We start from the raw sequence: 22,246 nt of genomic DNA, 5'->3' as shown, positions 1-22,246 counted from the left end.
ACTTTCTCTTGAGCACAATTCCTGTGAAAATAGATGCAGTTAAGAGAAATTTGTCGTTCCTTCACCTCATTTATAATATACCTGTTCTTGTTGCTTAAAATATGCAGAGGTACTGCACAGTAATTTGTTATTTGATTTTCAAGTATTGATGAAAATCCAGGTTTCGGAATGCCTACACTACGTAATCATCACATCTGTTCATTGGATGGTTTGTGGGTTGTGGTTTTTTTTTTTTTTTCTTTCTCCATTTAAGTACTTCACTGATCTGATGTCTAAGACCACATATCAAGTGAGAGTACATTCATGTTATCTCTCTTCTCAATTCAATTATGGTCTGAGTCTGCACTCCCTCTTTTCCAGGTTCGGGAATACTCCAAGCACTGTTAAAGTGATGGTACGTGACAACATGTCATCTGCTCCGACTTACTGACTTGGTTGTCATGGGGAGCACCACTCGAAACAAGAACCTTTAACAAAATACATTTATGTTGTCTGACTAGCTAGCTAATGTATTCAAAATGGGGTAAAAATGTGGACAGCTCCAAAGACAAGAGCTCTAAGAGACAGATCCTTCTGCATGGCCCTCAAATCAGCAGAAAGATTTGCAATTTCTAGAGTCAAGAACACTATGGAGTAAACTACTGATGAACAGAGTTTATTCAGTAAATATTAAGAGGACATTTGGAACGGAGGAAAATCTTTAGCTTAGCAGAGAAGCTCATCTCAGAGGAGTAGAGTTGTACCAAATATACAAGCTTTCATCTTGTCTTGTAAAGCGGTCAGTCTCCAAATACATTTGATCACTTATGCTTTATTTCTGGGAAGAGACAGTTAAAGCTGTTCAAGGATTTAAATACAATGGGCCTGGATGTCCCTTTCCTTCAAAAGCTTTCAAAATTGACATCTGGTCTTAGAAAGCACAATTCAACTACAGCATTTGAAATATGTATTTTCTGTAACAAGACATTTATTTCAGAGGTTCTGTAGATAGCCGAAGAGATAAAAATGACTGTTCTGAAAATTCCTCGAGACTTAATTTTCAAGGATTGAAAATTTTTAGCATCTTTCTAGTTAGATGATAAAGCAATGAACACAACTCTAAATATATCTTATCCATATTTAAAGGTGCTGAAAAAGAATTAAGAGGGAAAAAAAGCTGAAAACTTAGAAAAGTTAAATAAAGAAAGAAAAAATAGAAGTTATAGAGCTGAAGAAAGCTTGCGTTAACTTTTAAGGATTTAGGCGTCTTTCAAACTTATCCTTCTGATGTTGAGGTGACAAAAAAGGGTAAGAACAGTGATTGGGGACAGCCTCTATAACTGCACACTCACACTACTGAGTTTTAAAAGCTGTTATTTGGGTTGTAGCAGCAACTACTGGAGTCAACAGCCACAGTTCTAAAAATACAATGGCAGGACTAGAGGGAGGCAAGAGAAAACAAGATCTCCAAATTCCGAGAGAGAAGAAGAAATCAAAGTCTTTGAGACCCATACACTACTCTCCTGAAAAGGGGTAGCCTCCACAACTCAGATCACGTCTTCTTGCACAAGCGTTTTGAAAACTCTTGCTTTTGATGATTCAACCCTTTCATCCCACCGTTCAAATACTGGGGAATTCACAGTTCCCCAAATCATCTTCCTCAATAGTTTGAATAAGTCAATCTTGAAGGAAAGGACTGTCAGCTGCCAACCAGCAACTTTCCCATATCAATGTCTCCCTCTCCAAACCTCTTCGTGAGTCAAAAAAACTTATTTAACACAGGCTGAGCTCGTAATGACCAAAGCTCCTGAAGACACATTACCAAAATGTCAGTGCCCCCGTCAATCTTTATCACCTGGCTAGGCAAGGCAATCACATCTCCAACAAGAATTGGAGTTAACTTCCTGTACCTCTGGTTATTTATGCAGTGAACAAAAACATTTGCCCAAAGCAAATCAGGCTAAAGTAGAACACATTTGGGTACACAAACAGGGGCACGCGGGAACAAGCAAATCCAAAAGGCAGAAAAGAGCAAAATAAATTCACTCACTGGGAAGCAAAGGTTTGGGTTGGACATGGCTCTCTCCTGAAGGAACTAAAATCACCATAATACAGAAAGGAAAATAGTAGCTCTTAAAACTTCACCTGTTTCTATTTCTCAAATATGCAGAAGACAACTGTGAGTTTTGACAGATTACTTAATTTTCAAGTTTCAAAAATATATTTTTGGGGATCTTATTAGATTTTTGGATTGCTCATAACTAATGTTCAAGCCCCTTCATTTGATTAAACCACTTCATGAGTGAATTTCTTGAGAACTCTAGAAACCTGCATACAATTCCTTGAGAGTCGGTCTGGGGATGTGCGGATTGCCTTTGAGAAGGGACATCAAATGGGAACCATGCGCTTTGTGTAGTATTTCTTCACTGCTTTTACAGGTGCTGTCAAGAATTCTGCCACTGAGGAACACCCCCACACGTCGACACGCAGACCGCTCTGGGCTAAGCTGCTCAGTGAGTACAGCACGCAACAGAGATTCTGCAGAGATACATTAGGAATATGAAATATTAAACAGAGTGAGGCAGATCACGCCATACAGCCTTACGGTGAACTTAAAGTGCTTCAAGTAGGGGCTATGTCCAGAAAAATCTGCACGGAGCCTTAACAATCCTGCAGTGGCTTTAAAATCTGTCAGGACATCTCTTGGGTCTCCTCAAGATAGATTAAAAAAAGGCGGTTCTCATGGGGTTTTCAAGAGTCATCCAGGCACAAGGCTGTACGGGTGAAAAATTTTGCCTTGGGTGCATTCAGCGAGTTCAAAACAGCTGCTGTATTTCTCCTTTTCACCCCAGGGAGAGTAAAACAACCCCTGGCCTGCTGACTCCTCTCAGAATAACCAGGACTCTATCACTGACTCTGCAGTGACACGCAGGGCAAGCCGCGGATGCTGCAGGACACGCACAGCCCCGGAGGACTGGCAGGGGGGATGCCGCCAAGCATGGCGACGGCGCTGCCAAGAATAACGCTGTTTTACAAGCGATACCATTGTGAACTTTTAAACGATGCCGCCGCACGCTCAGAAAGCAACCCGTGAACTGTGCCAACGTGCCCTTTACGGCTCTGCTAAGTAATTGCTAACACAAATACATATGCAATTAGCATTGCAGAAGACTGAATATTAGATGTTAATTCATTATTAAACATTTCCTTCTAAAATGACACATCAGATGGAGAGCCTAATATATTTTTTCCCTTGATTACTTGGTTGGCTTCGACATGCAGTTGTTATTAACAAGTAGGAGAGGAGCAAAGAGGAGCGAAAGCAGGTTGTCGTTAGCAGCTATTTATAGGCTGCAGGAGGAGAGCACAGGGACAGAGTGGAATAAAACCATGTCACCAGGAGCCGGTGATGCCTGAGCTGAGAGTTCTCAGCCGGTAACCTGGAATATTAATGATAAGAATTACCACTCCAGCATTTTATGCACCCATTTTTAATTATCAAAAATCAATTTCAGTCATCTTCTTACAAGTCCTATTCCTTGTTAATTTTTATGATCACAGTCTCAAAGAGTCTATTTTTGGTGACTTCTCAATTCTTTCTGTTCTTCTTACTAAGGACAAACTGTAAATCTGCATTCTGCAGAGTGTGCCAGTTAAATATCTCCTCTAAACACAAATGTTTTCTACTTCATGGGAATTATCTGAAACCTCATAGCCAGTTCTCCCACCAACACTGACATGAAAGTACAAAAATATCCATGCAGATAACGTTCCAATTCTAAACCCTGTAAGAAACCTTTAGCGGGTCAAATCTTACACAGACCGATGTTTAACGTAAAATTTTGAACCTAATTTGACCAGATTTATACACATTAATAGAATATGATGATCTGACCAACTGATTAGATGCGAAATCAAAAGCCTTCTGTATGAAAAGTATTAAAAGATTACACTCCCACGGGAGGACCACGGAGATGCCAGTACGCTGTGCTTGCAATGCTAATTGCTTGGAGGTAATGTTCCACCTGTCAAACAGTATGCCAGCAACATTACAGGCTTCTAATGGTTTTAATTAAAGGTCTTACATTTAGCCACCTTAGTTTAGACATAAAATTAAAGTTATACTGACTGCCACTCACATCTATAAAGTGTTTTACAGGCTCTGACTCTTCTATTCTCTTTTTGTAACCCAGTATGTTGCATTCCTATACAGCCACACAGTCCTCGATAGCCTTCACCAATAAATCTTCATTATTGAGACACTTTTATTAAACTACATGCACCTTCCAAGAAAAAAAACACAGCCTTATTGCCATTGAAAGAAAGGATGTCTGGCAGAGCATGATTTACAGTAATTAGCAAGATTAAGAACCACAATTAACTGCAATTAGACAACATAATATTAAAGGAGAAAAATTACCATGCAGTCTGTCAGTAAATAAATACATGGACAATGCAGCTTGTTGCAGATGAAGCAGAGCAGAGTTGGTCAGCCTGAGTCGCAGGCCAGAATGTTTCTTCATACCACCAAAAGCGTACATCATGCAGGAGCATAATCTGAGTAAAACATTTTTTGGGATTGATGCAACATAGCCACAAACATCCACCTTAGTAAATGCAAGATCCACAGATTTCCACTTTTCTGAGTGAGTTCATAGTGTTGAAAGCTCATGGAATAACTGGGTAGCAAATGTGCAAAAAAAGAGAGAAATGCAAGATGTTTACAAAACATGAGCTTTCCAGTACCCCAAACAGATTTGGCTTCTTTGCTTCTGGAAAATTAGCAAAATCAGCACTGTTCCTTAAAAGCATGGGGAAAAAACCAAAAGTTTCTTTCTTCCCATGTGGTCCTCTGTCCACTCCTGTGCCATAGCCAGCTCTCACCTCCCTCCCTTCAGCTCTCCAGCCCCAGGACCAGCCAGAGCTGGCTGCAGGACTGTTTTCCAGTGCTGTCACTGACAGCAGACAAGCTCATGGTTTCCCCCTCCTCCTTCGCAGCCAAGACAGCTTCTACCCATCGGTGGCTTCGAGACAGAGGGAACCAAGGGGCTTAGCACCCAAACAGAAGCACAGGAAGAGGTGATGCTTTCCTGGCATCCATCTGTATTTTTCAATAGCCCTTCATGAGGACATTCTCTGAGGTCCAAAATACCCCCTGGAGAAGAAGTGGGGTGATCAGCAGAACACGCTGCGACCACAACGCTGACTATGTCACTTGGCAGGGGCTTGTTTCCTTATTTCAAGCAGCAGTTGTCACCAAAACAGTGTTTAAATATCTGGCTGAGTACCAGGTATGTTGGGAAAGCAACATAAAAACTTTTTCCTAGGGTCCACAAGTGGATTTTGTTCAACCTGCATCAGTTCCATTTAGGAGGGGCAATAATTGCTTTGTCTACAAAAAAAAAAAACACAAACCACACAAACCAAAACAAACAAAAAACCCCACAAAACAAAACCACCAAACAAAACCCAAAACATAGGAAATCTCCGGGGGGAAAAACCCTCCTCAGTCCTCACATGGAAACGGCAGGCAATGTTGTCAGAGGGCACATCCACAGCACAGCTCGTTTATTGCCCCACCACAGGCAGCTCCTTCCCGGGAGGATGGTCAGCCCCGCAGCATCCAGGAGCCTCCCCCCTAAAAGGGCGAGAAACTCCTGCACTGTCACAGCTCGCCAGCTGCATTTTGCCAACAGGACAAAAAGTTTAAAAGTTTGTTAGAGCGTTTTTTGTTGTTGTTGTTTGTTTGTTTTTTTCTTTTCTTTTTTCCACTTTGACAAATACTAGAAGATATTTTCTGAAACAGATCCTCACAGGCAGCAGGTCTAACGTAAAGTCAGTGATGGCATCAGTCTCTGCTACAAATAAAGCCGGGGCAAAGCTGTGCTTCTCAGATTTAAGAGCTACTCAAAGGCTGTTACCAGTTTGTGAAATATCCCTTATTTACTTGTTTGCAAGAATCTGTCCAAATCTAGCACATCTGTCTTCTGACAAATTAGGAAATCAAGAGAGAGAAAAAAAAAAAAAAAAAAAAACACATTACTTGTTCTTGTAACTCTCTATAGTCTAAATCATAACTACTCATCAGCCTCACATCAGAATATTTACCAGACCTTATCCTATAAGCAGCTGTGCTGTTGCAGACTTCCTTACATATATTACTGAAGAGAATCATACTAAATGCAACAAGTTTTTCTCCTCGCAGCACAACAGCCTAGTATCAAGAAAGAGCAGAAGTTCTATTTTCCTCAAAGCCAATTAGAATATTATTCTCCAAGCCAAAATAAAACAATTCAAACTTCTTTATCAGAGAATTCTAGCTTGCCTTGCTTACATTTGTGTAGGTACCTAGCTACCTGGGAGCCTTCTTGTAATCAAGACTGAAACAAGCAGTTCCTTGAAAAACAGTAATGGATATATTTATTGTACAATATTAAACAAAAATAGAAGTTTTCCACATCTAACCGCCCCAATGTTATGATTACTGTTAAGTAATCTATTCTATCTGGATTTCAGTAGAATATTCAATATGGAAACTGTGAATTCAAGAGGAATAGACAGGGATTAGAAAAAGAACTTTAGGTAGGTAAGGTAGTGGTAAGGAAAAAGGAGGCGATAGTCCTCAAGCTGCATGAAGGTTATTAACTAAATTCTTGAAGTATCAGCCTTATAACAGATTGTTTTGAACTCCTAATTCATTTTTATTTGGTACCAACCTGAATATATTAATTAAATTAGCTAATAGAAGTCAGGAGGTCTCGTTCGCTGGGGAGTATCAGATACCACTGGAAGGAATTATGTGATGCCGAGTCACAGAATGACTCGATTTTACCAGTATGTGTGGAGACGTAGAAACACAGCTATGGTTAAGTGAAAAATGATGCTCTGTGGAAGCAACAACAGGAATTTTGTTACATATCAGAAACTCATCATTTCAAATTAAAAGAAGAGGAAACCAAGTATGCATTATGTAGAATGGGAATTTGAAATTTAAAAAGATAAATATTATTATGTATCTTTTTTCCAACAGAAACACAAAGAACTCGATTTTCAATACCATGTATAATTTGAACATCTTTGCTCAAGAAAGACAAATTACAATGTATACACGTATTGCAAAGAACTGTGTGGATGATCAAGAAGTGAGAACCGAAGATGACATTAAAACAAAATTTCTTATTTAGCCTAGAAAATTACCTAGATTTTGAGCCAGTAAACAAATAAGGAAGAGAGAATAAATAGTTATCTACAAGACAAATGTAGAAAAAAGATGAAGTAAGCCAGCTAAAACACAAGGTTGAAAAATCAAGGTTTCTAAAGCAGAACAATTAAGCTCTGAAATAACCTTCCAGCTCGCCAGAGGAGGAAGGAACTGAACCAGTTGTGTGGTTTGGCTCCAGTGCTTTACAAAAGGAGGTGGGAGGCTGGTGCCTGTGCAAACCACTCATTTGTCCAGGAGAGCACACACAGCCCCTCGGTCACCACCAGCCACCGCTGCTTCACTCCGGCGTTTTTGCTGTCTCCACATGCAGAATATCCACAAACCCGATGCTGCATCACCAGAACTGCCGGTTTTTACATGTCCCCTTACATGCTCATGGAGTTTGATGCAGACACAGACACAGCACAACCCAGACAGGTGAAATGCCAAAATCAGAAAGTGATCTACTAATTAAATAGGCTTTCATAAAAAGTGTAATATCTGAGAAAACCCACAGCCCTTAAAAAGGCAGGAACACCTCGTTACCAATCACCAGATAAACATAATCCAAAGAGGCACATAACCGAGTATCACACAGCAGCAGTGATGGAGGCACCAGCTTCTGCCTGCTACCCAACAGTGCTTCTAGTTTTCAGGTATTTGGAGTGACAAATGTTAGAAATTGCATTACAAAGTACCTATTGAAAAGCAGCTTTGCTTCTAACCCAGCTGATTCAATAACATTTCAAAGTGAACTTTGAGGAAACGTGGAATATGAATTCTCGTATTCAATCCAATACACCCAACCAGTCCCACAGTGCTGGATGCACTGGGCTGACATCCAGGTCCTACACTCCGGCATTCACCTGCAAGCAGCAGTTGATCTCAAAGATATTAAATAATCAGGACTGAAAACAAATTTCTAAGGAAGGTACCCCAGGATTTAATGCTGAGCACCTCTAAGTAGGGATAAGAACAAGCCCAGTGCGGAGACAAACCATAGTGCTGCGAAATTTATTCTCCCTCTTGGACTTTAGTAAAGCCAGAGTTCAGGAAAGAGAAACTTGAGGCCAGTCATCTGCCAATATATTGATATAATTAACTGTGTCTCCACTAAGTTCAGCAGAAGTCTTCTGTGTCTGAAGAGAGGCAAGAATCCCACACTGATCATACAGTTAATTACTCTACTCACTGATGAATAACTAGCAGTAAAAACATTCAGTCTGGAGTCTCATTTCTTCCCCATATTTTTCAGATTCAAGCCATTATTACACATGAAATATGAATTCACAAGAACATTTTTTAAAAAAAAGCAAGTTACTTCCTTATTTACAAGGGAGGATCGGAAAATATTCATACCATAACCATAAACCAAAGGGAAAAAAAAAAAAAAAATACTTCTAGAGTTATGCGCCAAGCACAGTACCAGAGTTTCTTGATGTTAAACTAGTAAATATTGCCTATATTCTTCCTTTAGAGAAAATTTATTGTCCCAGGAGACATTTCAGATCTGACAGATAAAGGTTCTCACCAACTATTTCCCTTAATCATACTGAATATAGCATTCTAGACCAGACATATAATCACCTGCAGAAGGCAGTTAACACCAATAACCAGCACACAGGGGGCTGCTGTTTAGCACTCTACTTTTATCCCTGGTCTACCAGCCCCTCAGCAGTGGGTACTGCACTCCACAGGATATAAAAATCAATCTTTCTACACTGGGTTAATTTTAAATAAATAAATAAATAAATAAAGTCACTGTGAAGGGATTCAGAGCCCGCTAGAGCATACAGCCAAAACTTTCTAAAAAGACATCAAAAAGCTTCCAAATTCTTGTATTGAGACAGAGTGATGTAACTCACTAAAGACAGATCATACATATTTACAGGGAAGAAATATATTTTAAAAGCAACCAACCCTACCTGTTTCAGGTCTTCACTCCTCTCTGAATTCCATCTACTTCCAGCAGCCTCCAGAGCTCCAGAAAAGCCTCTTCTCATGACTTCAGGGTGTTGGTCAGAGCCCTTCTCACTCCACAGAACCCCCCAAACCCCAGCAAAGCTCCCCAGGGCTTCCCTATACCCCCTCCCAGGTGAGCAGCCCCACCTCCCTAGAGCGCTGATTTGCTACCCAAACAGACAAACAGCTGCCGAATAATGAATGATAAACCAGTAAAACCAGCAAGCATGGGGTCATGGATACACAGTGGTAGAGAGCAAGGGCATGGCTCATAACATACAACAGACCTGGGGCCGCATGTGCTGCTGGCCTTCAAAAATATAAATAAATATTCAAAAATACACATCTCTGCAGAATAAATTCATAAAGGGAGCCATGTTGAGGCTTGCAGCCTACAGATACGCCGAAATAGCTCTAAGATGAAATATTGTTGGCTCTCTCTGGTCCATAACGCAATAAAACCAGAGAAGTTTGCCCAAGAGCAGGGTCCCTCAGCTCCCTGTGTGGCACCCCAAGGAGTGAATGCTTAGCATCAGTCACAAGCTAAAAACGTCTCAACTCTATAATCACGTGTATTGAAATACCTGTACCACTGCTTTTTAAGAGCAAGCAAATGTATTGACTAGTGTCAAGACTCTCTAATTTCAGGCTAGATAAAGTAAAGAGATGCAAAGTAGAAATTTGTACGGCTTCATGTCAAATTGAGCTGGGCATAAACTCAGAGTTTGCTTGATGGACATGTAAGTGAAAAAACACAGAATTCATGTTTATCTTTCTGTGCTTCATATTATATTTGCTTCCCTTGCTTCCCCTCCATTACTCCTTCAGTTGAAGTATTCCATGTTTTAATTACTGTTAAAATATCTAGTTTTCTTCGACTTATTTTATCAAAGCCCACCAACAAACCCCCTCTCTGCACAACGTCAGAACATTTCTTATGTTCACTGGATTATTTCTGTATTACAGGGGTGGAAATTAACAGTGTTTTAGGACACTTCTGTAAATATGCTTTGTGTCTATTGAAGCTTTAACATTAAACTCTGACAAGTCTTATTTCCAAGTGCTCTCAAATGCTGTGATGGTAAATGAGACTGAATTCCCAGGTGGTCCCAGCCAATCTGCATCACTCCCTGAGACCTCCTCAATTGACACCTTGAAAAATGATGATGATCTGCTACACCCTGGCTTAACTAATTGAACTTTTTATCCCTTCTCCTCCCCCATATTAACACATTTGATGTGCAGAATCAGTAATCTGAATAATTACAGTAGTGAAAGTGGGGGGGAAACTGAGTGAGAATGTAGGAAAACACAAGAGAACAATTTTTCTTAAAAATAAATCAGTCAGCCATAGAGGAGAACTCTGGAAAAAATTAACATGTAAACCCCATTTTTACTTTTTCTGATAAACAAGCATTTAAATATAAATTGTCTATGAAATAGAGCAAGTATTTCCTCCATCTTTTTGCAAACATTTCCCCAACTCTTTCCTCAGCTCTCAGCCTATTTTAGGGAAATACTTATTTGTAATACTTTATTGTAACTTGTGCTATCAATAGCTTCGAGACTGGAGGCTGTGACAGGACCGTGGGTCTCTTGCAGCGAGCTATGCCTGTTCTCCTTTGATGGAAAACGCTTGCCATCAAGCAAGAAGAAAAATACTTTTTTCAAAATAACTGTTATAAGTAGTGACTCTAAAGATTAAGTTTTTAAACTTTTCTTCTTTGATTTGATATAAATAAGATTTGTTTCAAAGGGAATTAGAAGGCGCAATGTCATTATCCCCAGGACTTCTCCTCATGCATTCTGACAGAAAAATTCATAGATAGCTTTATATTATAAATAGCATAGTAGCTTGGATATTAAGTCTCCTAGAAAGCTTATTCCAGATAAATAAGCAAATAACGATAATAAACCTTCTCTCCCTTCCCGTGCTGCCAGCACGGAGGGATGTGCAGAGCCCCATCCTCTGCCAGAGGAGCCGCTGCAGCGAGCTCTCCCCGGGCCCGCTGCCTCCTGCAAGACATTCAATTTTACCTCCCGCGTACCCGCTGCGCCCGGCCGAAGTAATGGAAACCTGGAGGGAACTTGGATGCGTTTAAAGCTCATGGGGAAGGCTTTCTTTGTGCCCAATTGGTGTTGGTCATGAGCCGGTTTTGGAGTTGAGGATTAAAAAATAAAAGGATGGGGTTTGCATGCAACAGATAATTCAATCCCTTTCAGTGTCATCCAGAGCTGTTAACTACAAGAATCTGAACATGCACACGCTCTTCCCTGTGATAGGAAACCTGAGTTAATCATCTGACTTAGCCTTTCCATTATCTCTAAGTCATTATTTCCTGCTTGCTGGTAATAACATTATTTGATTGGGCAAGCAATGTAGCTCACATTTTTAAATTAATACGTTTCATAATATAGTATGTATATATATTTGCATAATGAAGTGAATGGAAAGATAGTAATTTTATCCCAATAATGCTTTAGAATTTACAGCAGTAAATTTGTCTCCAGTGATGTTGGAGGAGAGTGGAATTTGGAATGGTATTTTTTATCTTACAGAGTAAATCTGTGCAAAATTAAGTAGCTGGTTATGGGTTCAGACATATACGGCTGTCATTTTTTCCATGAATTCTGAAAAGACAATCTATCTCCCTGTCTTCAAACTAAACCAGAACACTACGAGAGTGGGAGCTCAAAGAGATGACAGGAGGAAGGGGGTTCACACCACCAAACCCCTTCTTTTGGAAGATTTCTGAGGTAGGGAGAAAGTGTCTTGATTTCTCGTGTCTTTATGATTGAATTTCACTATCTAATAGAAAGTAATTTTTCTTATTAATCTGAGTTGTCCAGATGCCTGGAATAAATTAGAAGTCTCTTTCAAAGACATACCCTACTTTTTGTAAATTAAAGCCATGTACCGGTCACAATTAGCATTTAAAATATTTAGCAAAAACGTGTGAGAGCTGCTGACGGAAGACTACAATTTCTGGTGGTAACAAGCAGTTTGACTTGTCTTAATACAACCCTTTAATAACAATTAAAGACAAGCAAAACCTACCCTTCCCATTTGCTATTCGGGACCTTCAAAGGAATTGATTTTTTTTTTTTTTTTTTTTTAATTTAGTTTTAACTAAAGCGGTTAGGCTGGAGGCTTTAATTGGGGCTGCTCTCAGTGACGAGGAGGCTCGCTGGTAGCCAGAGCAGCCGCCTGCCACGGCCGCGGCCGCACGGGCATCCCGCAGCACCGCCAGCTGCTGCTGGAGTGCAAACCGTGCTCTCGCCCTCCCTCAGATTTTCAATATTTTCAACTGAAGCATTATAAATTTAAAAGAAACAGATGTTTACCCCACGGCGCTGCTGCGAATCATTGACAATTCTTGCAATACTTAGCTGTAGAAAGAGAAAAATAGCTGTTAGTGCTGAAAAGATTTTGGGGAGGTGCGCAGCTGGTGCAGCTGGTAGTGCGTGGGAGGGCTGACCCCCCCAAGGCCAAACACCCCTGGAATTCCAGGGATCCTGGGCAATTCCCAGGCAGTTACAGAGGGGAGGCATTTCTGCAGCAAAGGGAGCCAACCTGCACACGTTCTAGTAACACACATGTGTAGCCATCCCACTATATTAGGATTACAGAACTCATTAATCTTTAAAATGTATTAATATTGATTTCTTATTCTGTTACACCCATGTACTGATGAGAATTAAAAAAAAAAAAAAAAAAAAAAAGAAAACAAAAAACCAACCAACCAAAAAACACAAACAAACAAACAAACAAACAAAAAAAAAAAAAACAAAACCCAACTAAATTAGGTTAAAAGCTGAAAAGAGCTGTAGTTGCTCTAGATGAGCTGAAGTAGCCAAACACGTGCACGTTCCCAGCGCGTTGCGATTACAGCACGGAGCGCTGCTCCGGAGGGAGCACAGAAAACACTTCAAAGACGGTTTTACTTGGCCTGCGTGATCCGATGCACACTGCATCATACGAGGAGGATCAAAGGCTCAAGTCCTTGAAAGCTGCTTGGGTACTTACTTTTTTAAATCTGCAATCAATACGAATCAAAACACTCTCAAAGGTCTGGGTCCAAGCAACGCGGCCAAGTTCAGTGCAGAGTAAGAAAGATGACGTGTCCTAAACACAAAGCTCCTAAATCCGTTGGGCCTTGTCTGTTCCCGTCATAAATATAAGTATTGATTTTTCACATGGGATTTTATGCAGGTGAAATGCAGCTATGGGACTTAACGCACAAACAGATTTACTTTGCATAAGCAAAGACGGACCTAAACGGCATCAAGGCCTCGATACGGAGCTCCATGGATATTTTTTGGAAAGGTATTTTTCTTCCCAGACAGGCTGAATCTGGATTTGGCATTATGCTAAGAAATGTAACATTCAGGAAAAGTTCAAGCAGAGATCTCATTACTGCCTCAAGATACAGGACTTTATGATCCTTGTGATGGTTTTCAGTTTATAAAGTCCAAATTAACATTCCGGTATGTAAAAGCTTGAAATTGCAACCTGAGTTTTGAGTCATTGGAAGCATTCCGCTTTTAATTAAACACCTTTCTCTACAGCTGGGCATGCTGTAGTCACAGTTTAGCTTGTTAATTATGTTGTGCAAGGACCACTACGCTGTACTCCTACTGAATGATTTATTAACTCCAGCAATATAAAATCTTCTCTATAGTACTGGCACACCGAAGACAAAAGAGGTAATTACTGTGCCCAAAGCACTTTAACTTCATTTCTACTCTGTAGACTGTGAGCACCATCACGGTGCCCTAAATCACAGCGTTGTTATTTAGTCCTCAGCAACATTTTCATTGAGAGATGTTCAGCATCGTCCTTCTCTTACAGCTACTTTGGGGCAAAATCCAACGTAATGGATTATGTCTGCAAAGGGGATCTGTCATACATTAACAAACTTGCTATTATAGAAGAATTCATTGCCGTGTCAGGCTCAAACAGCAGTTGTCATGACTCTTCCTATGCTTGTAAGACATGAGTTACAGTATAAAGTCTGCTTAAGAGCTTCGTTCCATTTTGTATACAATTAATTTAGCAATGCTCCTAACTTTCACATCTTTTTTTTACTCTTTTCATCTCTGGAACATCTTTGTCTGCCTGAAGTAAATATGAAATAATATCTTCTAGATAACCTGCATTTATTTAGATCTTTGTGGTTTAGTTTCCCAAAACGTTTCATTTTACTGTCTGGTACCTTTCCCAAACGAAGAGATAAAACATTAGTGTGCTGGGGAACAAAAGACCCAACAGCAGGATCTGTTCAGAAAAATATCTGATGGGTGATTACCATGAAAGTAACTCTTGTTTGTGCCACAGTGTGTGTACATCACTTGCTTGGAGTCTATATCTCTTCAAAATTGACTTGAAAAGACAAAGTAAAAGACCTAAAAGGAAAAGGAAAGTTGTAATTTTAAGGTGAGGCATAAACATTGTCAAAAGCATTAGAACTAGTGTAATTTGGCTGCCTCTTTCCAAAGGTGCCTCTGTATCAGATGTAAATCAGAGGAAATGGCAGCATGAGAGGCTTTGGCACGATGAGGGGATCCTTTCCCTGCTTCAGAAGCTTAAAAGCGGAGCCTAAAAGTCTCACTTGAATGAGCATGACAGTTGGCGCAGCAACTTCTCTAGTTATTTATTATTTATATTACCTCACACAGGTTAACCCCCCTTGCGTTAGGCATGTACAAATATAGAGCTGAAAAAAAGGCCCCTGTGCTTACAATTACATCACATGAGACTGAGGGAAATGATTGAGAGCAAACTGCTTCGTGGCTGACAAGGCTGAGCTTACCACAAACAGCCCCCTTGACTTCTTCCTTCAGGAGACAGAGAGATTCTCAGACACAATTTCTCAGCGTCTTGAGGCTGTCCCCTAAAATTAAATATTGATTCAATATTATCTCCGGTTCTCAGGGGGAAAAAATGAATATGCATTTTCCTAAGCGTATGTAGTTTTAAATACCAGGGTGATTTTAATGGTCTGCAGATAAGCCGAATGAACATTCAACAGCAAATACGTTGTTTATACAAGCAGTGCATGAATTAGGATATACTGTTTACCATCACCTCGGCCGACCCTCTTTGTTTATTCATCAATAGTAGTCATTTGGGAGAGTTTCAATCTGGCACAGTTCTGCCCTGGACTCAGCAGGTTACCTTCCCATAATGTCGAACATGCTGTAGTGAAGTTAATTAGACATAAGTAGATTTTTTTTTTTTTTTTTTTTTTTCCTAGAGAACTTAATTTGTTGCTTGGTGAGCTGCGCACATCATTCTAGATGCAATAAACATCCAAAGAGATGTTGAAATCTGATAGAATGAAGGAAATAGGTGTAAAAGAGAGGGAAAATGAGAACAATTCCATGAGATTAAAAGATATGCTGATTCTGAGAAGACAGAGAGTGCCCTGTTTTGTTTTGTTTTGTTTTGTTTTTTTTGCCAAATGGGGCTATATTAACAACTAAAGCACCAGAGCACCATGAAGTATGTATTTTATTCAGATTAACCAGAATGAAAATCTATCCCATTATGTTTATCTATCAGATGCTGGAAATACATTGCAACATGGCATTAGCCTCCTATTTTGTCTTTCTTCTCTCCAAGGAAATATTTTAATTTTATATCTGGTGTTTTAAAGTATGTTTAGGTGACCTATTCAAGTTAACCACTGGGCAGTAGTTGACCAAAGGTAAACTGAACCACAAATGCAGAAAGCAGAAGTAAAAGAGCACTTGGAACACACTGAACTTTGGGGAAAAAAGTCTGACAGGTCTTTAAATATTGTAGGGCCATGTCACTTCATATCAGCTGATAATCTGGTTCATACTCTTCACATTAATAAAGGATTTAAGGGCTGTATACTGCTCTGGAAATTCATATCTGTACTTCCATTGTGTTTTACTGGCTGTTAATTTATTTTCCAATGTGAACCCAGTCACATGAAGCTATATTACAATGTTACTTGGGAGTAGCAAATTGGTTCTATTAATCTTATTTACTATGGCTATTTTGAATTTGAGATCGTAAGAACTGTATTGTATTAGAATAGGTCACCTTGACCTAATCAATACTAATCAGCTACCAGGCTTTTTGAGATCAGAATGGCTTGCTGTATGCTTACAAAAGTCTTACTCTTTTCGCTTGCATGTGTCTTCATTCTCTTTCACTTTTCAAGAGGATAAGAATATGAAAAAAAAAGCAGGTAATCTGTACCTATATTTGTATGTTAATTTCAAATACAGCTAGTGCAAAACAAAAGAAAATAATGGTCTGCATTAGCAAAGACAGCTCAATAATTAGTTTATAGCTAACAGATGATATTAACCATTGTATTAATGAGAAGCAGAACTTCTGCCACCTTGATGTTGCATTTATCAATCAAAGCTGTCCATATAATTACGTTTCCTCCTCCTTGAAATCCAATCTGTTTGTTTCCCCTTTTATTATTTCTAGTTGGCATTAAATTGGGACTGAACAAAACCTCAAGGTGATGGACTACCAATATTATTCAGTGGATGCCATAGAAAGTAAAAGTATATAAGGAGTATGTCCTGTCCTATGAGATCTTGTAGCCAGTATTACTGTCCAAGGCCTTTGTCCTCTTATCCACCCAGAAAATAAAATTCCCCAGTGCCCTTACGGAATTTTTCCCTATAGCTTTCTTTCATTTAAGCAGTTTTAATGTCTGTACACTTCTGCGGATACTGCCCACTTAATTTAGCTACATTTAGAATGACAGATCCCTGGCATCCTGAGGAAGGATTATTAATAATGCTCTCCGGGAAAGCAGAACCAATAGGAAACAATTTAAAAAAAAAAGTATCTGGCAGATTCCCCTCCTCTCCTCTCCCCATCTCTCCAGCAAGGGAGTCAGTAACCCTTTTTTACAAAATACGGTTGCATAATAATTGCTTCAGGGGTAGGAGCAGGACTTGCTAACCAGAGATGCTGGCCCACGAGTGACTCGCAGACCTCCTCGGCACCATCTCTGCTGCAGTATTTGCACTTCCAGTGAAATCCAGGCAGGCACCAGTTTCCAAGGGGCTCCTGGGCAGTGAAGGCAGTGAGCATGACCATGAGGACCACAGAGGCATTTCCAGCCCTCGATGTACCCTCGAACCCCTCATGGTGTGTTGCCAGCTGTTCGTGGTGTTGCATCAAGGGCATCTCCATAGTCCAGGAACGCTGAATCTCGTACAATACCATGTAAATGTGCAGACACCAGAATTCCCACCCCTTCCCTAAGAGCACCCCAGTGCTGACACAGAGGAGGATTGTTCTGCACACACCCTAGGAGCAAATCCAGCGTGGAGTCTAGCCAACACAGCAGAAACAAGGCATCACTTTGCTTTTATTATTATTTTTGTTCACATCAGCAAGAATTATGCTTATTAATAGTGCAAATCAAGGAACGAATGCAGGAAAGTGTTCTTAATATGTTTAGGACAACCAAATCACTCGCCATTCACCTAACAAACCCACGTGGCAAGCTGGCAGCTTTCTGGTTGTAAGAACTTTCTAATTGTTTTTAGCTAGTAGGCAGGAGAAACTGATGTGAGGAATATTTGTTGGGAAATCAGGTTCTACCTGTTTAAAGCTTGGTTGGGTTTTTTTAAGGGTCCACAGTTTGCATAGGATTAGCTGAGGAGTAATTAACACATCTTAGAATAGAGAGGGACTTGAAAATTAGTTCTAATTATCTGCAAATACGGAACAAATTGTTTCCTTGTTCCTTGTGCACTGTAAAACATCCATCAAATCTTTGACCTCCACTAAGGCTATGAAAAGCCACACACGTTGGCCAAATGGCTCTACCCTGTTACACCGTAATCACACCCTTCTTCCAGCCAGAAAAGGAGAAACAGCCCCAGCCCAGTGGGTACTTACTCCAGGCACTGCACGTAGGGTTTGGCATCCCCAAACACGGGCATCCAGCCAGGTATCTCCAACCGAGTCAGTCAAATTATACATGGGAGTGAGGCAAGTTGTGCAACTGGCCTTTAATAGCAATACTTCTTTACTGTCAATGAAAATACAGTGTCTGGGTTACTGATTCTAACTTTGGGTTTGAGGGTTTCTGTCTCCCCCACCATGTAAGATTGCAGTGTATAAAAGAAATACTACATTTCTCTTGCTTGCTGGCAGATATGTCTGGAAGTGTTCTACTTGGAAGTACAGAGAACATATTGGAAAACCAGCAAACATAAGGAAAAGTCTGCTCTTACCAAGAGATTTTCCTTTTCCATCCCACTGGAGAGCAATGATTATAACTGGCTGCAGACACCCTCTGCCTTCGGCATCGACGCGATAGATGAACGGATGGCCTTTGGGTTTTGTATAAGACAGAGTGCCAAAGTAGCTCTTTACTGTGATTTTCATAAAGAAGCACGCTCTCTGCTCTGAATCTTTAACATCCATATTAAAAATAAAAAACAATTATTCATTTTTTATGGATTTCTTAAAAATATTTTGTAAAAAAATCTCTTTCAGCTGCATAAATCAGAAACCAACTCCAAACTTCAGCTCCCTGCCCCCTTGGACTACAGCAATTCAACATAAATATTGTAAAAGAAGAATTACCCCTCATCGCTCAGCTTCTGCAAGTTTTATTCCAAATCGCAATACACATTGGCAATGTTCTTCCCACATTAATGCTGTGGTGCACTGATGCCTCCTGCTCCCTGATAAAGCGTTTCCTTAGCTGATGCACTGGCTTGGTGGGAGAGAAGCAATACGTTTCATAAAGACATCTGAGGCAGGGATTTATTTTTTCCCCAGTTTCTGTACTGAGGCTCGAGGCACTGATATTTGCTAATTCTAAGATGAGCATTTGAACTAATCCCCGCACCCTTTTTTTACTCTGTTATGCAGCTCAAGTCTATGAGAGATTTTGACATCAACTCACATTATTTTATAGCCAAGTGAAATCCTACACAACAGAAACAGGTTATGATTATCAAAAAAATGCAAAAGCTAATTTAGAAATCCTCTTGCTACATAATAACAGAAAGCTGGGCCAGGAAGGTCAAAATGAGCAAGCTCGTAGAAGAGAGATGTTGCTGGGGCCATGAGACAGTGCAGCCCCAAAAGTTGTGACTAATCTCTCGCTTCTGCAGTGATGGCTCTCCCTGGCACAGTCCTACAGTAAAAATGTAAAAGAGGCACAACCATGGCAACTGGCTGCAAAACAGTGGATGTTTGTTTTACATTTATAAACCTGCAAGGAGTGTAAAAAACTGAAAAGTACAGCAAATTAACCCCCTTCTCAATAGGCTGTTATATTTTCATTACTATGTTACATTCACCTGTTCTTAAAAGTTAAGGTACATCTGAACCATATTTAAACCCCAGGGGAAGAGAATTAATTTCTGAAATATCTAAACGAATTGATCCAGTAACCTCTCATCAGAGACATATTAGCTTTTAACTTTTAAGTAGCTTTTTGCTAACAGATTGGTATGCTTTGACCGCTACTGGCATTACCTTTTCTCAAAGTTCACTCATCCTATTATTAAAAGAAGAATCACAGTTAATTATTATGTACACACATAGTACTTAAGTGTAAGGAATGTTGTATTACCTACCTACAGATTAGCTTTTTTAACATTTTGGTTTGTCTCTGAGGGAAAAGGAAAAAAAAAAAAAAAAAAAAAAATCCTTGTGATAATTTGTAGAGAAACTCAGTTAGATGCTGGCTGAAATCTGGTTCTGTAATGGAAATGTTTTCACCAAATCCTGCAAGAATTTTTCTTTGAGTGATGGCAAAGGTTTCTCTTGTAATGTAGATGTGCCCTTTCATTTTAGATCTTGAATGCCAAGCTTCCTTCATTACTGACTTAAGGCAGGTTTTTAACCATGTCGGATATGTGTCTGTGTGCATGAAGATACCAGTTATGGCATTCCTTAAATTTTCTGGAAAAAGGTGACAGTTCCTTTGCTGACTGCATGGCATCAGGGAGGTCCACAACAATCAAACTCAAAAACCAGCTGTCAAGTGTCCCTTCCAGTCCCCTGCACCCTCCCATCCCACGTCAGCAAGATCAGGGATGCTTTCCTCCTCCACTCCCCTTTTCCAGGATGCGCCGTTTCACGGGAAGAGCAGAACCTGTGTTGAGTCCTCCGGGAGAGCGGCGGGGAGGTGGGCACTGTCCCCACTTCCAGGGATGGGGCTGGTGGCACCGTCCCCTTCGCAGACCCCAAAGGGGCTGGAGCAGGGTCTAACTCCGAGAGGGATCTGGAATCACAGACTGGTTTGGGTTGGGAGGGACCTGAGAGACCATCCAGTTCCAACACCCCTGCCACGGGCAGGGACGCCTTCCACTAACCCAGTTTAGCAAGTTTAAATCCACTCTCCGATAATTATGCACCAGTTTTCAAGCAAAACTGCAGCTGATGTTTCTGCTGTCACATGAAAATGAGTTTGAACTTTTTTGTCTTTTTAGCAGAATAATCAGTTTCTTCAAACTTGCAAAGGAAATGGTGTCATGGAGAGATGGGAAGGAATAGACGTGGGAGCTGGGAGAACAGGAAGACAGCATTAATTACACAGAGCCTGACAGGTAGAGGAGAAAATTTTGCACTTTTCAAAAGGAAAAGAATTAACAGATGATTGAGAGCAGGGAAAACTGGTAATTTCTTTGCACTGCTTAAATAGTTTGCCAAACTCTTAATGGAGCTCCCTGTGTTAGAAAGAAATGGAAAACAATCAAAGCAGCAGCCTGTAAATATCTAGATTAGCATATTTCTGAATATTTACAAAGTTTTGGGTATGGGAAACGTTTGTGCTTTGTGGCTTTGAGTTCTTGGGTTAAAATATAATTAAATATAATAAACCGACAAAATCCACGGGCAGTTTTGCTAGCCTCGCTGCTTTACCATCTCTATACATCCAGGTTGCCCTCGGGTTGCCTCTGTGGTAATGTCTGGCAATTTGTAGCTTTAAAACTGTATAGTTTTAATAGTGCAGAGTTCAGTAGTTTCATGTAGTACGTACTACGTACCTGAAACATGATAGGGCAAATGAAACATGCGGCTCGGTAGTGGTAGATGATGAGCCCATGGGTTTCCATCTTCCTCAGCAGAAGCTGACAGCCCTCAGGACACTTCTAAGCAAGAACAAATGCAACCAGGCATTAGGTTTCAAGGCGCACCCTCACTGGAAGAAGAAATTATGATCATTTCTGAAAATCTAATGGTTTAAGATTACCTCTAACCCCAGATATTTCTTCTTTTGTGTAGAACTCAAAGCCTGAAAAATACATCTTCTTTTTGTTTTTAAATTACAACAATTACTTGGCAGAAGCTGTGCTGCAAGTTTTGAATAATTTCTTCTTTTTTCTTTTTTTTTTTTTTTTAAGGAAGGGGAAATGTTCTTTACTTTCTGAAAGTTTAATGTGTATTTCCCAGAAAGATCAGCACTGAATTATTGTGCCACTGAAGACCCAGACAAACTGTATCATGTATGATTCTCTTCATAACAGGCCAATTTTATGGAAAAAAATACTGGCACGGAGAGAAAAAACGGTTCCTCCAGGTCAGGAAAAGTACTCCTCTGACAGCTGTTAAAGCACAGGGTATAGGCATTTGGGAGTGATTAATTTTTCTTTTTAAGGGGGTTGCTTCAAAAAATCATTAAAAAGGCTTCTGAAACTTGACAGTTTTCTTCTGGTATAGAGAGAGGAAAATGAAAAGGTCTAAAGTGCCAAGGGAGGTAGGGCAAGCAAAGACTCTGCCAGCCCTTTAGACATGTAAGATGGACGAATTTTTAGATCCTCAACAAGAAAAGAGAGCAAAGAATGCAAGGAAAACACAAAGAGTAAAGAAGCTGTCGGTGCCCAACTTGCCTTTGTACCTGTGACCAGGTATCTGCTCCCTTAGCATCAGCAGAGAAAGGTCTAGGGAAAATCTTACAGGTCAAAGAACACTAAGGGAAATAAAAAGCATTCAGCTCCTCAAGGCATGGTAAAATTCATCCCGGTGAACTTAGGGGTCACTAGTAATTGTCTTTAAAATCTAGTAGAATGGGTGAGACTCCAGAAGACTGAGGAGAAGTTGCAAGAAAACCAGGGAAAGCTGTAGACAAG

General features: G+C 40.1%; 1 long non-coding RNA gene across 1 annotated transcript; it reads right to left on the bottom strand.

Annotated features, from left to right (window-relative positions):
* Positions 1-6,789: 6,789 nt before the first annotated feature.
* LOC122154030 lies at positions 6,790-20,483 on the bottom strand. The gene is made up of 3 exons (XR_006165935.1): positions 20,412-20,483; positions 7,540-7,544; positions 6,790-6,800 (listed from the first exon to the last, which is right to left on the bottom strand). It is a non-coding gene; the product is annotated as an uncharacterized LOC122154030 (long non-coding RNA).
* Positions 20,484-22,246: the final 1,763 nt, after the last annotated feature.

This window comes from Tyto alba, unplaced genomic scaffold (genome assembly GCF_018691265.1).
Source record: "Tyto alba isolate M040663 unplaced genomic scaffold, T.alba_DEE_v4.0 Super-Scaffold_3, whole genome shotgun sequence".
NCBI classification, from domain to species: Eukaryota; Metazoa; Chordata; class Aves; order Strigiformes; family Tytonidae; genus Tyto; species Tyto alba.
The sequence above is the reverse complement of the archived record's forward strand: the minus strand, read 5'-3'. Positions and strand labels throughout refer to the sequence as shown.